This window comes from Anomaloglossus baeobatrachus, unplaced genomic scaffold, assembly GCF_048569485.1.
Source record: "Anomaloglossus baeobatrachus isolate aAnoBae1 unplaced genomic scaffold, aAnoBae1.hap1 Scaffold_883, whole genome shotgun sequence".
NCBI lineage: Eukaryota > Metazoa > Chordata > Amphibia > Anura > Aromobatidae > Anomaloglossus > Anomaloglossus baeobatrachus.
In genome coordinates this window covers 48,890-61,663 of record NW_027445276.1, presented here as the reverse complement: position 1 = coordinate 61,663, position 12,774 = coordinate 48,890, and the positions used below count along the sequence as shown (strand labels likewise).

The following is a 12,774-nucleotide window of genomic DNA, read 5'->3' as shown; positions in this document are numbered from 1 at the left end:
AACAACTTCTTCTGCGCAGCTTGTTTTCTAGGCAGCAGCGCTATTGTGATGTCATCGGGGGGCATTGTGACAAGCCGCCAGTGTTCCGTCTCTTCATGTTGTGCACAGTTCAAACGGAAAATACATCAACAGGCAGACTACAGAAAAGCTTACTATCAAAGGTTAGAGGGGGGCTTTCTCAGAGGGCTTTTTACAGTTTTTCTATTCCCAATTAGCCGTTTAAGTGTACTTATTGAAAGTAGTAATTCTTTCATAGGCCGCCCTTTCTTAGTATTTGACGTTCCTTATATTGCGGTATGAGGCTTCGCAGTAGGTTGCAAACATTCATCACCCATGACTGTCCCCAATTGAGCTCAGAAGCTCAATGTCTATCATGACCTCTCTTTTAGAATGTCCAAGAGCAAGCAAACTATTCCTCCAGGAGAGGGCGCCAACAGACTACTAAAGAGATCATCATTACTCAAAGAAAACCCCAAAAACCAATGCATGATAGGAATAAACAGGTAACTTTCTTTGGAGTGGAAGCGGAGAGATCGCACCAGATGCCAATTCTAGATCTTATCACACCTGTGGTCACTGCAGCAGCAGGTGAATCCACTTTGTCCAAAAGGGATCTATTCCATTCAATTGCAAATGATCTAGATAAGACAGAGAACTGCAGCACGGGGACATAGCCGAGTTGGTCAGGTTGAGTGGTGATGAGTTTGCTATTTGGATGAATAAAGAAAGTCAAAAGTGTGAAAGATAAAAAACAAAAGGAGGAAGTGTGAAAAGTGAATGGGCCAAATTGAGGTGCATATGAAGACGTATGCTTTCTTCCAATTCATTAAATCGGGCTAATATGAATCAGGTGAATTGAGTTCTGCTTTTGGAAACTGGGTTAAGAAGGGGTGCACCGTTCCTGGAGGTACTGCAATACCAGGTCAATGCGTGGAGTGGACAGAGCAAGCTCTTTTTCCATCTCCCTGTTCTAAAAATCCATTTAATATATGGTCCCCAGATAGGGGACGTATCAGATATTAAACTGATAAGAACAGATACTACACTTGATCTTAGCCAAAAGGCCGAGAAGCGATAACCAGAATTGGTTTGGGCCTCGAGTGGCACCCTGGCCTATGCCGGACACATCTTAGGGAGAGAGAGCGAGAGGGAGACAAACCCACGCCTACACAAGACATTTTGTCACCCAAGCCAACCCTTGAAAAGGCTGCTTTGCAGAGCAAAAACAAGAAGAATGGTGCGTTTTGCAGCCGCCGCCCACTGCAATGAATCTGAATAACTCCTCCTTTAGGGCGCAAGCAACTCCCCTCCCCCTTGCAGTCTTTCCAATTCACGATACAAAAAGACGGACAGGACAGGTTGCCTGACTTTCCGTCACTGCCACCCTTTGCCATCCTTACCCGTAGAAAGCCCTTTCATCATCCCCAAACCCTAATCTTTTCCCTTTCCTTCCCAGCCCCCAAACCCTGCCCTCTGTACCTTTCTCACCACCCGCTTCCCTTCTCCTGTCATCCCCCTACCACCCGGGAAAAAAAGAGATTGCCCCCTCCTTCCACTAGCCCACCCTCCCACCCAAAGAACAACTTCTTCTGCGCAGCTTGTTTTCTAGGCAGCAGCGCTATTGTGATGTCATCGGGGGGCATTGTGACAAGCCGCCAGTGTTCCGTCTCTTCATGTTGTGCACAGTTCAAACGGAAAATACATCAACAGGCAGACTACAGAAAAGCTTACTATCAAAGGTTAGAGGGGGGCTTTCTCAGAGGGCTTTTTACAGTTTTTCTATTCCCAATTAGCCGTTTAAGTGTACTTATTGAAAGTAGTAATTCTTTCATAGGCCGCCCTTTCTTAGTATTTGACGTTCCTTATATTGCGGTATGAGGCTTCGCAGTAGGTTGCAAACATTCATCACCCATGACTGTCCCCAATTGAGCTCAGAAGCTCAATGTCTATCATGACCTCTCTTTTAGAATGTCCAAGAGCAAGCAAACTATTCCTCCAGGAGAGGGCGCCAACAGACTACTAAAGAGATCATCATTACTCAAAGAAAACCCCAAAAACCAATGCATGATAGGAATAAACAGGTAACTTTCTTTGGAGTGGAAGCGGAGAGATCGCACCAGATGCCAATTCTAGATCTTATCACACCTGTGGTCACTGCAGCAGCAGGTGAATCCACTTTGTCCAAAAGGGATCTATTCCATTCAATTGCAAATGATCTAGATAAGACAGAGAACTGCAGCACGGGGACATAGCCGAGTTGGTCAGGTTGAGTGGTGATGAGTTTGCTATTTGGATGAATAAAGAAAGTCAAAAGTGTGAAAGATAAAAAACAAAAGGAGGAAGTGTGAAAAGTGAATGGGCCAAATTGAGGTGCATATGAAGACGTATGCTTTCTTCCAATTCATTAAATCGGGCTAATATGAATCAGGTGAATTGAGTTCTGCTTTTGGAAACTGGGTTAAGAAGGGGTGCACCGTTCCTGGAGGTACTGCAATACCAGGTCAATGCGTGGAGTGGACAGAGCAAGCTCTTTTTCCATCTCCCTGTTCTAAAAATCCATTTAATATATGGTCCCCAGATAGGGGACGTATCAGATATTAAACTGATAAGAACAGATACTACACTTGATCTTAGCCAAAAGGCCGAGAAGCGATAACCAGAATTGGTTTGGGCCTCGAGTGGCACCCTGGCCTATGCCGGACACATCTTAGGGAGAGAGAGCGAGAGGGAGACAAACCCACGCCTACACAAGACATTTTGTCACCCAAGCCAACCCTTGAAAAGGCTGCTTTGCAGAGCAAAAACAAGAAGAATGGTGCGTTTTGCAGCCGCCGCCCACTGCAATGAATCTGAATAACTCCTCCTTTAGGGCGCAAGCAACTCCCCTCCCCCTTGCAGTCTTTCCAATTCACGATACAAAAAGACGGACAGGACAGGTTGCCTGACTTTCCGTCACTGCCACCCTTTGCCATCCTTACCCGTAGAAAGCCCTTTCATCATCCCCAAACCCTAATCTTTTCCCTTTCCTTCCCAGCCCCCAAACCCTGCCCTCTGTACCTTTCTCACCACCCGCTTCCCTTCTCCTGTCATCCCCCTACCACCCGGGAAAAAAAGAGATTGCCCCCTTCTTCCACTAGCCCACCCTCCCACCCAAAGAACAACTTCTTCTGCGCAGCTTGTTTTCTAGGCAGCAGCGCTATTGTGATGTCATCGGGGGGCATTGTGACAAGCCGCCAGTGTTCCGTCTCTTCATGTTGTGCACAGTTCAAACGGAAAATACATCAACAGGCAGACTACAGAAAAGCTTACTATCAAAGGTTAGAGGGGGGCTTTCTCAGAGGGCTTTTTACAGTTTTTCTATTCCCAATTAGCCGTTTAAGTGTACTTATTGAAAGTAGTAATTCTTTCATAGGCCGCCCTTTCTTAGTATTTGACGTTCCTTATATTGCGGTATGAGGCTTCGCAGTAGGTTGCAAACATTCATCACCCATGACTGTCCCCAATTGAGCTCAGAAGCTCAATGTCTATCATGACCTCTCTTTTAGAATGTCCAAGAGCAAGCAAACTATTCCTCCAGGAGAGGGCGCCAACAGACTACTAAAGAGATCATCATTACTCAAAGAAAACCCCAAAAACCAATGCATGATAGGAATAAACAGGTAACTTTCTTTGGAGTGGAAGCGGAGAGATCGCACCAGATGCCAATTCTAGATCTTATCACACCTGTGGTCACTGCAGCAGCAGGTGAATCCACTTTGTCCAAAAGGGATCTATTCCATTCAATTGCAAATGATCTAGATAAGACAGAGAACTGCAGCACGGGGACATAGCCGAGTTGGTCAGGTTGAGTGGTGATGAGTTTGCTATTTGGATGAATAAAGAAAGTCAAAAGTGTGAAAGATAAAAAACAAAAGGAGGAAGTGTGAAAAGTGAATGGGCCAAATTGAGGTGCATATGAAGACGTATGCTTTCTTCCAATTCATTAAATCGGGCTAATATGAATCAGGTGAATTGAGTTCTGCTTTTGGAAACTGGGTTAAGAAGGGGTGCACCGTTCCTGGAGGTACTGCAATACCAGGTCAATGCGTGGAGTGGACAGAGCAAGCTCTTTTTCCATCTCCCTGTTCTAAAAATCCATTTAATATATGGTCCCCAGATAGGGGACGTATCAGATATTAAACTGATAAGAACAGATACTACACTTGATCTTAGCCAAAAGGCCGAGAAGCGATAACCAGAATTGGTTTGGGCCTCGAGTGGCACCCTGGCCTATGCCGGACACATCTTAGGGAGAGAGAGCGAGAGGGAGACAAACCCACGCCTACACAAGACATTTTGTCACCCAAGCCAACCCTTGAAAAGGCTGCTTTGCAGAGCAAAAACAAGAAGAATGGTGCGTTTTGCAGCCGCCGCCCACTGCAATGAATCTGAATAACTCCTCCTTTAGGGCGCAAGCAACTCCCCTCCCCCTTGCAGTCTTTCCAATTCACGATACAAAAAGACGGACAGGACAGGTTGCCTGACTTTCCGTCACTGCCACCCTTTGCCATCCTTACCCGTAGAAAGCCCTTTCATCATCCCCAAACCCTAATCTTTTCCCTTTCCTTCCCAGCCCCCAAACCCTGCCCTCTGTACCTTTCTCACCACCCGCTTCCCTTCTCCTGTCATCCCCCTACCACCCGGGAAAAAAAGAGATTGCCCCCTCCTTCCACTAGCCCACCCTCCCACCCAAAGAACAACTTCTTCTGCGCAGCTTGTTTTCTAGGCAGCAGCGCTATTGTGATGTCATCGGGGGGCATTGTGACAAGCCGCCAGTGTTCCGTCTCTTCATGTTGTGCACAGTTCAAACGGAAAATACATCAACAGGCAGACTACAGAAAAGCTTACTATCAAAGGTTAGAGGGGGGCTTTCTCAGAGGGCTTTTTACAGTTTTTCTATTCCCAATTAGCCGTTTAAGTGTACTTATTGAAAGTAGTAATTCTTTCATAGGCCGCCCTTTCTTAGTATTTGACGTTCCTTATATTGCGGTATGAGGCTTCGCAGTAGGTTGCAAACATTCATCACCCATGACTGTCCCCAATTGAGCTCAGAAGCTCAATGTCTATCATGACCTCTCTTTTAGAATGTCCAAGAGCAAGCAAAATATTCCTCCAGGAGAGGGCGCCAACAGACTACTAAAGAGATCATCATTACTCAAAGAAAACCCCAAAAACCAATGCATGATAGGAATAAACAGGTAACTTTCTTTGGAGTGGAAGCGGAGAGATCGCACCAGATGCCAATTCTAGATCTTATCACACCTGTGGTCACTGCAGCAGCAGGTGAATCCACTTTGTCCAAAAGGGATCTATTCCATTCAATTGCAAATGATCTAGATAAGACAGAGAACTGCAGCACGGGGACATAGCCGAGTTGGTCAGGTTGAGTGGTGATGAGTTTGCTATTTGGATGAATAAAGAAAGTCAAAAGTGTGAAAGATAAAAAACAAAAGGAGGAAGTGTGAAAAGTGAATGGGCCAAATTGAGGTGCATATGAAGACGTATGCTTTCTTCCAATTCATTAAATCGGGCTAATATGAATCAGGTGAATTGAGTTCTGCTTTTGGAAACTGGGTTAAGAAGGGGTGCACCGTTCCTGGAGGTACTGCAATACCAGGTCAATGCGTGGAGTGGACAGAGCAAGCTCTTTTTCCATCTCCCTGTTCTAAAAATCCATTTAATATATGGTCCCCAGATAGGGGACGTATCAGATATTAAACTGATAAGAACAGATACTACACTTGATCTTAGCCAAAAGGCCGAGAAGCGATAACCAGAATTGGTTTGGGCCTCGAGTGGCACCCTGGCCTATGCCGGACACATCTTAGGGAGAGAGAGCGAGAGGGAGACAAACCCACGCCTACACAAGACATTTTGTCACCCAAGCCAACCCTTGAAAAGGCTGCTTTGCAGAGCAAAAACAAGAAGAATGGTGCGTTTTGCAGCCGCCGCCCACTGCAATGAATCTGAATAACTCCTCCTTTAGGGCGCAAGCAACTCCCCTCCCCCTTGCAGTCTTTCCAATTCACGATACAAAAAGACGGACAGGACAGGTTGCCTGACTTTCCGTCACTGCCACCCTTTGCCATCCTTACCCGTAGAAAGCCCTTTCATCATCCCCAAACCCTAATCTTTTCCCTTTCCTTCCCAGCCCCCAAACCCTGCCCTCTGTACCTTTCTCACCACCCGCTTCCCTTCTCCTGTCATCCCCCTACCACCCGGGAAAAAAAGAGATTGCCCCCTCCTTCCACTAGCCCACCCTCCCACCCAAAGAACAACTTCTTCTGCGCAGCTTGTTTTCTAGGCAGCAGCGCTATTGTGATGTCATCGGGGGGCATTGTGACAAGCCGCCAGTGTTCCGTCTCTTCATGTTGTGCACAGTTCAAACGGAAAATACATCAACAGGCAGACTACAGAAAAGCTTACTATCAAAGGTTAGAGGGGGGCTTTCTCAGAGGGCTTTTTACAGTTTTTCTATTCCCAATTAGCCGTTTAAGTGTACTTATTGAAAGTAGTAATTCTTTCATAGGCCGCCCTTTCTTAGTATTTGACGTTCCTTATATTGCGGTATGAGGCTTCGCAGTAGGTTGCAAACATTCATCACCCATGACTGTCCCCAATTGAGCTCAGAAGCTCAATGTCTATCATGACCTCTCTTTTAGAATGTCCAAGAGCAAGCAAACTATTCCTCCAGGAGAGGGCGCCAACAGACTACTAAAGAGATCATCATTACTCAAAGAAAACCCCAAAAACCAATGCATGATAGGAATAAACAGGTAACTTTCTTTGGAGTGGAAGCGGAGAGATCGCACCAGATGCCAATTCTAGATCTTATCACACCTGTGGTCACTGCAGCAGCAGGTGAATCCACTTTGTCCAAAAGGGATCTATTCCATTCAATTGCAAATGATCTAGATAAGACAGAGAACTGCAGCACGGGGACATAGCCGAGTTGGTCAGGTTGAGTGGTGATGAGTTTGCTATTTGGATGAATAAAGAAAGTCAAAAGTGTGAAAGATAAAAAACAAAAGGAGGAAGTGTGAAAAGTGAATGGGCCAAATTGAGGTGCATATGAAGACGTATGCTTTCTTCCAATTCATTAAATCGGGCTAATATGAATCAGGTGAATTGAGTTCTGCTTTTGGAAACTGGGTTAAGAAGGGGTGCACCGTTCCTGGAGGTACTGCAATACCAGGTCAATGCGTGGAGTGGACAGAGCAAGCTCTTTTTCCATCTCCCTGTTCTAAAAATCCATTTAATATATGGTCCCCAGATAGGGGACGTATCAGATATTAAACTGATAAGAACAGATACTACACTTGATCTTAGCCAAAAGGCCGAGAAGCGATAACCAGAATTGGTTTGGGCCTCGAGTGGCACCCTGGCCTATGCCGGACACATCTTAGGGAGAGAGAGCGAGAGGGAGACAAACCCACGCCTACACAAGACATTTTGTCACCCAAGCCAACCCTTGAAAAGGCTGCTTTGCAGAGCAAAAACAAGAAGAATGGTGCGTTTTGCAGCCGCCGCCCACTGCAATGAATCTGAATAACTCCTCCTTTAGGGCGCAAGCAACTCCCCTCCCCCTTGCAGTCTTTCCAATTCACGATACAAAAAGACGGACAGGACAGGTTGCCTGACTTTCCGTCACTGCCACCCTTTGCCATCCTTACCCGTAGAAAGCCCTTTCATCATCCCCAAACCCTAATCTTTTCCCTTTCCTTCCCAGCCCCCAAACCCTGCCCTCTGTACCTTTCTCACCACCCGCTTCCCTTCTCCTGTCATCCCCCTACCACCCGGGAAAAAAAGAGATTGCCCCCTCCTTCCACTAGCCCACCCTCCCACCCAAAGAACAACTTCTTCTGCGCAGCTTGTTTTCTAGGCAGCAGCGCTATTGTGATGTCATCGGGGGGCATTGTGACAAGCCGCCAGTGTTCCGTCTCTTCATGTTGTGCACAGTTCAAACGGAAAATACATCAACAGGCAGACTACAGAAAAGCTTACTATCAAAGGTTAGAGGGGGGCTTTCTCAGAGGGCTTTTTACAGTTTTTCTATTCCCAATTAGCCGTTTAAGTGTACTTATTGAAAGTAGTAATTCTTTCATAGGCCGCCCTTTCTTAGTATTTGACGTTCCTTATATTGCGGTATGAGGCTTCGCAGTAGGTTGCAAACATTCATCACCCATGACTGTCCCCAATTGAGCTCAGAAGCTCAATGTCTATCATGACCTCTCTTTTAGAATGTCCAAGAGCAAGCAAACTATTCCTCCAGGAGAGGGCGCCAACAGACTACTAAAGAGATCATCATTACTCAAAGAAAACCCCAAAAACCAATGCATGATAGGAATAAACAGGTAACTTTCTTTGGAGTGGAAGCGGAGAGATCGCACCAGATGCCAATTCTAGATCTTATCACACCTGTGGTCACTGCAGCAGCAGGTGAATCCACTTTGTCCAAAAGGGATCTATTCCATTCAATTGCAAATGATCTAGATAAGACAGAGAACTGCAGCACGGGGACATAGCCGAGTTTGTCAGGTTGAGTGGTGATGAGTTTGCTATTTGGATGAATAAAGAAAGTCAAAAGTGTGAAAGATAAAAAACAAAAGGAGGAAGTGTGAAAAGTGAATGGGCCAAATTGAGGTGCATATGAAGACGTATGCTTTCTTCCAATTCATTAAATCGGGCTAATATGAATCAGGTGAATTGAGTTCTGCTTTTGGAAACTGGGTTAAGAAGGGGTGCACCGTTCCTGGAGGTACTGCAATACCAGGTCAATGCGTGGAGTGGACAGAGCAAGCTCTTTTTCCATCTCCCTGTTCTAAAAATCCATTTAATATATGGTCCCCAGATAGGGGACGTATCAGATATTAAACTGATAAGAACAGATACTACACTTGATCTTAGCCAAAAGGCCGAGAAGCGATAACCAGAATTGGTTTGGGCCTCGAGTGGCACCCTGGCCTATGCCGGACACATCTTAGGGAGAGAGAGCGAGAGGGAGACAAACCCACGCCTACACAAGACATTTTGTCACCCAAGCCAACCCTTGAAAAGGCTGCTTTGCAGAGCAAAAACAAGAAGAATGGTGCGTTTTGCAGCCGCCGCCCACTGCAATGAATCTGAATAACTCCTCCTTTAGGGCGCAAGCAACTCCCCTCCCCCTTGCAGTCTTTCCAATTCACGATACAAAAAGACGGACAGGACAGGTTGCCTGACTTTCCGTCACTGCCACCCTTTGCCATCCTTACCCGTAGAAAGCCCTTTCATCATCCCCAAACCCTAATCTTTTCCCTTTCCTTCCCAGCCCCCAAACCCTGCCCTCTGTACCTTTCTCACCACCCGCTTCCCTTCTCCTGTCATCCCCCTACCACCCGGGAAAAAAAGAGATTGCCCCCTCCTTCCACTAGCCCACCCTCCCACCCAAAGAACAACTTCTTCTGCGCAGCTTGTTTTCTAGGCAGCAGCGCTATTGTGATGTCATCGGGGGCATTGTGACAAGCCGCCAGTGTTCCGTCTCTTCATGTTGTGCACAGTTCAAACGGAAAATACATCAACAGGCAGACTACAGAAAAGCTTACTATCAAAGGTTAGAGGGGGGCTTTCTCAGAGGGCTTTTTACAGTTTTTCTATTCCCAATTAGCCGTTTAAGTGTACTTATTGAAAGTAGTAATTCTTTCATAGGCCGCCCTTTCTTAGTATTTGACGTTCCTTATATTGCGGTATGAGGCTTCGCAGTAGGTTGCAAACATTCATCACCCATGACTGTCCCCAATTGAGCTCAGAAGCTCAATGTCTATCATGACCTCTCTTTTAGAATGTCCAAGAGCAAGCAAACTATTCCTCCAGGAGAGGGCGCCAACAGACTACTAAAGAGATCATCATTACTCAAAGAAAACCCCAAAAACCAATGCATGATAGGAATAAACAGGTAACTTTCTTTGGAGTGGAAGCGGAGAGATCGCACCAGATGCCAATTCTAGATCTTATCACACCTGTGGTCACTGCAGCAGCAGGTGAATCCACTTTGTCCAAAAGGGATCTATTCCATTCAATTGCAAATGATCTAGATAAGACAGAGAACTGCAGCACGGGGACATAGCCGAGTTGGTCAGGTTGAGTGGTGATGAGTTTGCTATTTGGATGAATAAAGAAAGTCAAAAGTGTGAAAGATAAAAAACAAAAGGAGGAAGTGTGAAAAGTGAATGGGCCAAATTGAGGTGCATATGAAGACGTATGCTTTCTTCCAATTCATTAAATCGGGCTAATATGAATCAGGTGAATTGAGTTCTGCTTTTGGAAACTGGGTTAAGAAGGGGTGCACCGTTCCTGGAGGTACTGCAATACCAGGTCAATGCGTGGAGTGGACAGAGCAAGCTCTTTTTCCATCTCCCTGTTCTAAAAATCCATTTAATATATGGTCCCCAGATAGGGGACGTATCAGATATTAAACTGATAAGAACAGATACTACACTTGATCTTAGCCAAAAGGCCGAGAAGCGATAACCAGAATTGGTTTGGGCCTCGAGTGGCACCCTGGCCTATGCCGGACACATCTTAGGGAGAGAGAGCGAGAGGGAGACAAACCCACGCCTACACAAGACATTTTGTCACCCAAGCCAACCCTTGAAAAGGCTGCTTTGCAGAGCAAAAACAAGAAGAATGGTGCGTTTTGCAGCCGCCGCCCACTGCAATGAATCTGAATAACTCCTCCTTTAGGGCGCAAGCAACTCCCCTCCCCCTTGCAGTCTTTCCAATTCACGATACAAAAAGACGGACAGGACAGGTTGCCTGACTTTCCGTCACTGCCACCCTTTGCCATCCTTACCCGTAGAAAGCCCTTTCATCATCCCCAAACCCTAATCTTTTCCCTTTCCTTCCCAGCCCCCAAACCCTGCCCTCTGTACCTTTCTCACCACCCGCTTCCCTTCTCCTGTCATCCCCCTACCACCCGGGAAAAAAAGAGATTGCCCCCTCCTTCCACTAGCCCACCCTCCCACCCAAAGAACAACTTCTTCTGCGCAGCTTGTTTTCTAGGCAGCAGCGCTATTGTGATGTCATCGGGGGGCATTGTGACAAGCCGCCAGTGTTCCGTCTCTTCATGTTGTGCACAGTTCAAACGGAAAATACATCAACAGGCAGACTACAGAAAAGCTTACTATCAAAGGTTAGAGGGGGGCTTTCTCAGAGGGCTTTTTACAGTTTTTCTATTCCCAATTAGCCGTTTAAGTGTACTTATTGAAAGTAGTAATTCTTTCATAGGCCGCCCTTTCTTAGTATTTGACGTTCCTTATATTGCGGTATGAGGCTTCGCAGTAGGTTGCAAACATTCATCACCCATGACTGTCCCCAATTGAGCTCAGAAGCTCAATGTCTATCATGACCTCTCTTTTAGAATGTCCAAGAGCAAGCAAACTATTCCTCCAGGAGAGGGCGCCAACAGACTACTAAAGAGATCATCATTACTCAAAGAAAACCCCAAAAACCAATGCATGATAGGAATAAACAGGTAACTTTCTTTGGAGTGGAAGCGGAGAGATCGCACCAGATGCCAATTCTAGATCTTATCACACCTGTGGTCACTGCAGCAGCAGGTGAATCCACTTTGTCCAAAAGGGATCTATTCCATTCAATTGCAAATGATCTAGATAAGACAGAGAACTGCAGCACGGGGACATAGCCGAGTTGGTCAGGTTGAGTGGTGATGAGTTTGCTATTTGGATGAATAAAGAAAGTCAAAAGTGTGAAAGATAAAAAACAAAAGGAGGAAGTGTGAAAAGTGAATGGGCCAAATTGAGGTGCATATGAAGACGTATGCTTTCTTCCAATTCATTAAATCGGGCTAATATGAATCAGGTGAATTGAGTTCTGCTTTTGGAAACTGGGTTAAGAAGGGGTGCACCGTTCCTGGAGGTACTGCAATACCAGGTCAATGCGTGGAGTGGACAGAGCAAGCTCTTTTTCCATCTCCCTGTTCTAAAAATCCATTTAATATATGGTCCCCAGATAGGGGACGTATCAGATATTAAACTGATAAGAACAGATACTACACTTGATCTTAGCCAAAAGGCCGAGAAGCGATAACCAGAATTGGTTTGGGCCTCGAGTGGCACCCTGGCCTATGCCGGACACATCTTAGGGAGAGAGAGCGAGAGGGAGACAAACCCACGCCTACACAAGACATTTTGTCACCCAAGCCAACCCTTGAAAAGGCTGCTTTGCAGAGCAAAAACAAGAAGAATGGTGCGTTTTGCAGCCGCCGCCCACTGCAATGAATCTGAATAACTCCTCCTTTAGGGCGCAAGCAACTCCCCTCCCCCTTGCAGTCTTTCCAATTCACGATACAAAAAGACGGACAGGACAGGTTGCCTGACTTTCCGTCACTGCCACCCTTTGCCATCCTTACCCGTAGAAAGCCCTTTCATCATCCCCAAACCCTAATCTTTTCCCTTTCCTTCCCAGCCCCCAAACCCTGCCCTCTGTACCTTTCTCACCACCCGCTTCCCTTCTCCTGTCATCCCCCTACCACCCGGGAAAAAAAGAGATTGCCCCCTCCTTCCACTAGCCCACCCTCCCACCCAAAGAACAACTTCTTCTGCGCAGCTTGTTTTCTAGGCAGCAGCGCTATTGTGATGTCATCGGGGGGCATTGTGACAAGCCGCCAGTGTTCCGTCTCTTCATGTTGTGCACAGTTCAAACGGAAAATACATCAACAGGCAGACTACAGAAAAGCTT

General features: G+C 46.3%; 8 non-coding genes across 8 annotated transcripts; all 8 read right to left on the bottom strand.

Annotated features, from left to right (window-relative positions):
* Nucleotides 1–885: 885 nt before the first annotated feature.
* On the bottom strand, nt 886–1,076 carry LOC142288994 (U2 spliceosomal RNA). Its single transcript, XR_012749571.1, has one exon. It is a non-coding gene; the product is annotated as a U2 spliceosomal RNA (small nuclear RNA).
* A 1,387-nt stretch (nt 1,077–2,463) lies between these two features.
* LOC142288993 (U2 spliceosomal RNA) lies at nt 2,464–2,654 on the bottom strand. The gene has a single exon (XR_012749570.1). It is a non-coding gene; the product is annotated as a U2 spliceosomal RNA (small nuclear RNA).
* A 1,387-nt stretch (nt 2,655–4,041) lies between these two features.
* On the bottom strand, nt 4,042–4,232 carry LOC142288992 (U2 spliceosomal RNA). Its single transcript, XR_012749569.1, has one exon. It is a non-coding gene; the product is annotated as a U2 spliceosomal RNA (small nuclear RNA).
* A 1,387-nt stretch (nt 4,233–5,619) lies between these two features.
* Nucleotides 5,620–5,810, bottom strand: LOC142288991 (U2 spliceosomal RNA). The gene has a single exon (XR_012749568.1). It is a non-coding gene; the product is annotated as a U2 spliceosomal RNA (small nuclear RNA).
* Nucleotides 5,811–7,197: 1,387 nt separating this feature from the next.
* LOC142288990 (U2 spliceosomal RNA) lies at nt 7,198–7,388 on the bottom strand. Its single transcript, XR_012749567.1, has one exon. It is a non-coding gene; the product is annotated as a U2 spliceosomal RNA (small nuclear RNA).
* Nucleotides 7,389–8,775: 1,387 nt separating this feature from the next.
* Nucleotides 8,776–8,966, bottom strand: LOC142288989 (U2 spliceosomal RNA). The gene has a single exon (XR_012749566.1). It is a non-coding gene; the product is annotated as a U2 spliceosomal RNA (small nuclear RNA).
* Nucleotides 8,967–10,352: 1,386 nt separating this feature from the next.
* LOC142288988 (U2 spliceosomal RNA) lies at nt 10,353–10,543 on the bottom strand. Its single transcript, XR_012749565.1, has one exon. It is a non-coding gene; the product is annotated as a U2 spliceosomal RNA (small nuclear RNA).
* Nucleotides 10,544–11,930: 1,387 nt separating this feature from the next.
* LOC142288987 (U2 spliceosomal RNA) lies at nt 11,931–12,121 on the bottom strand. Its single transcript, XR_012749564.1, has one exon. It is a non-coding gene; the product is annotated as a U2 spliceosomal RNA (small nuclear RNA).
* Nucleotides 12,122–12,774: the final 653 nt, after the last annotated feature.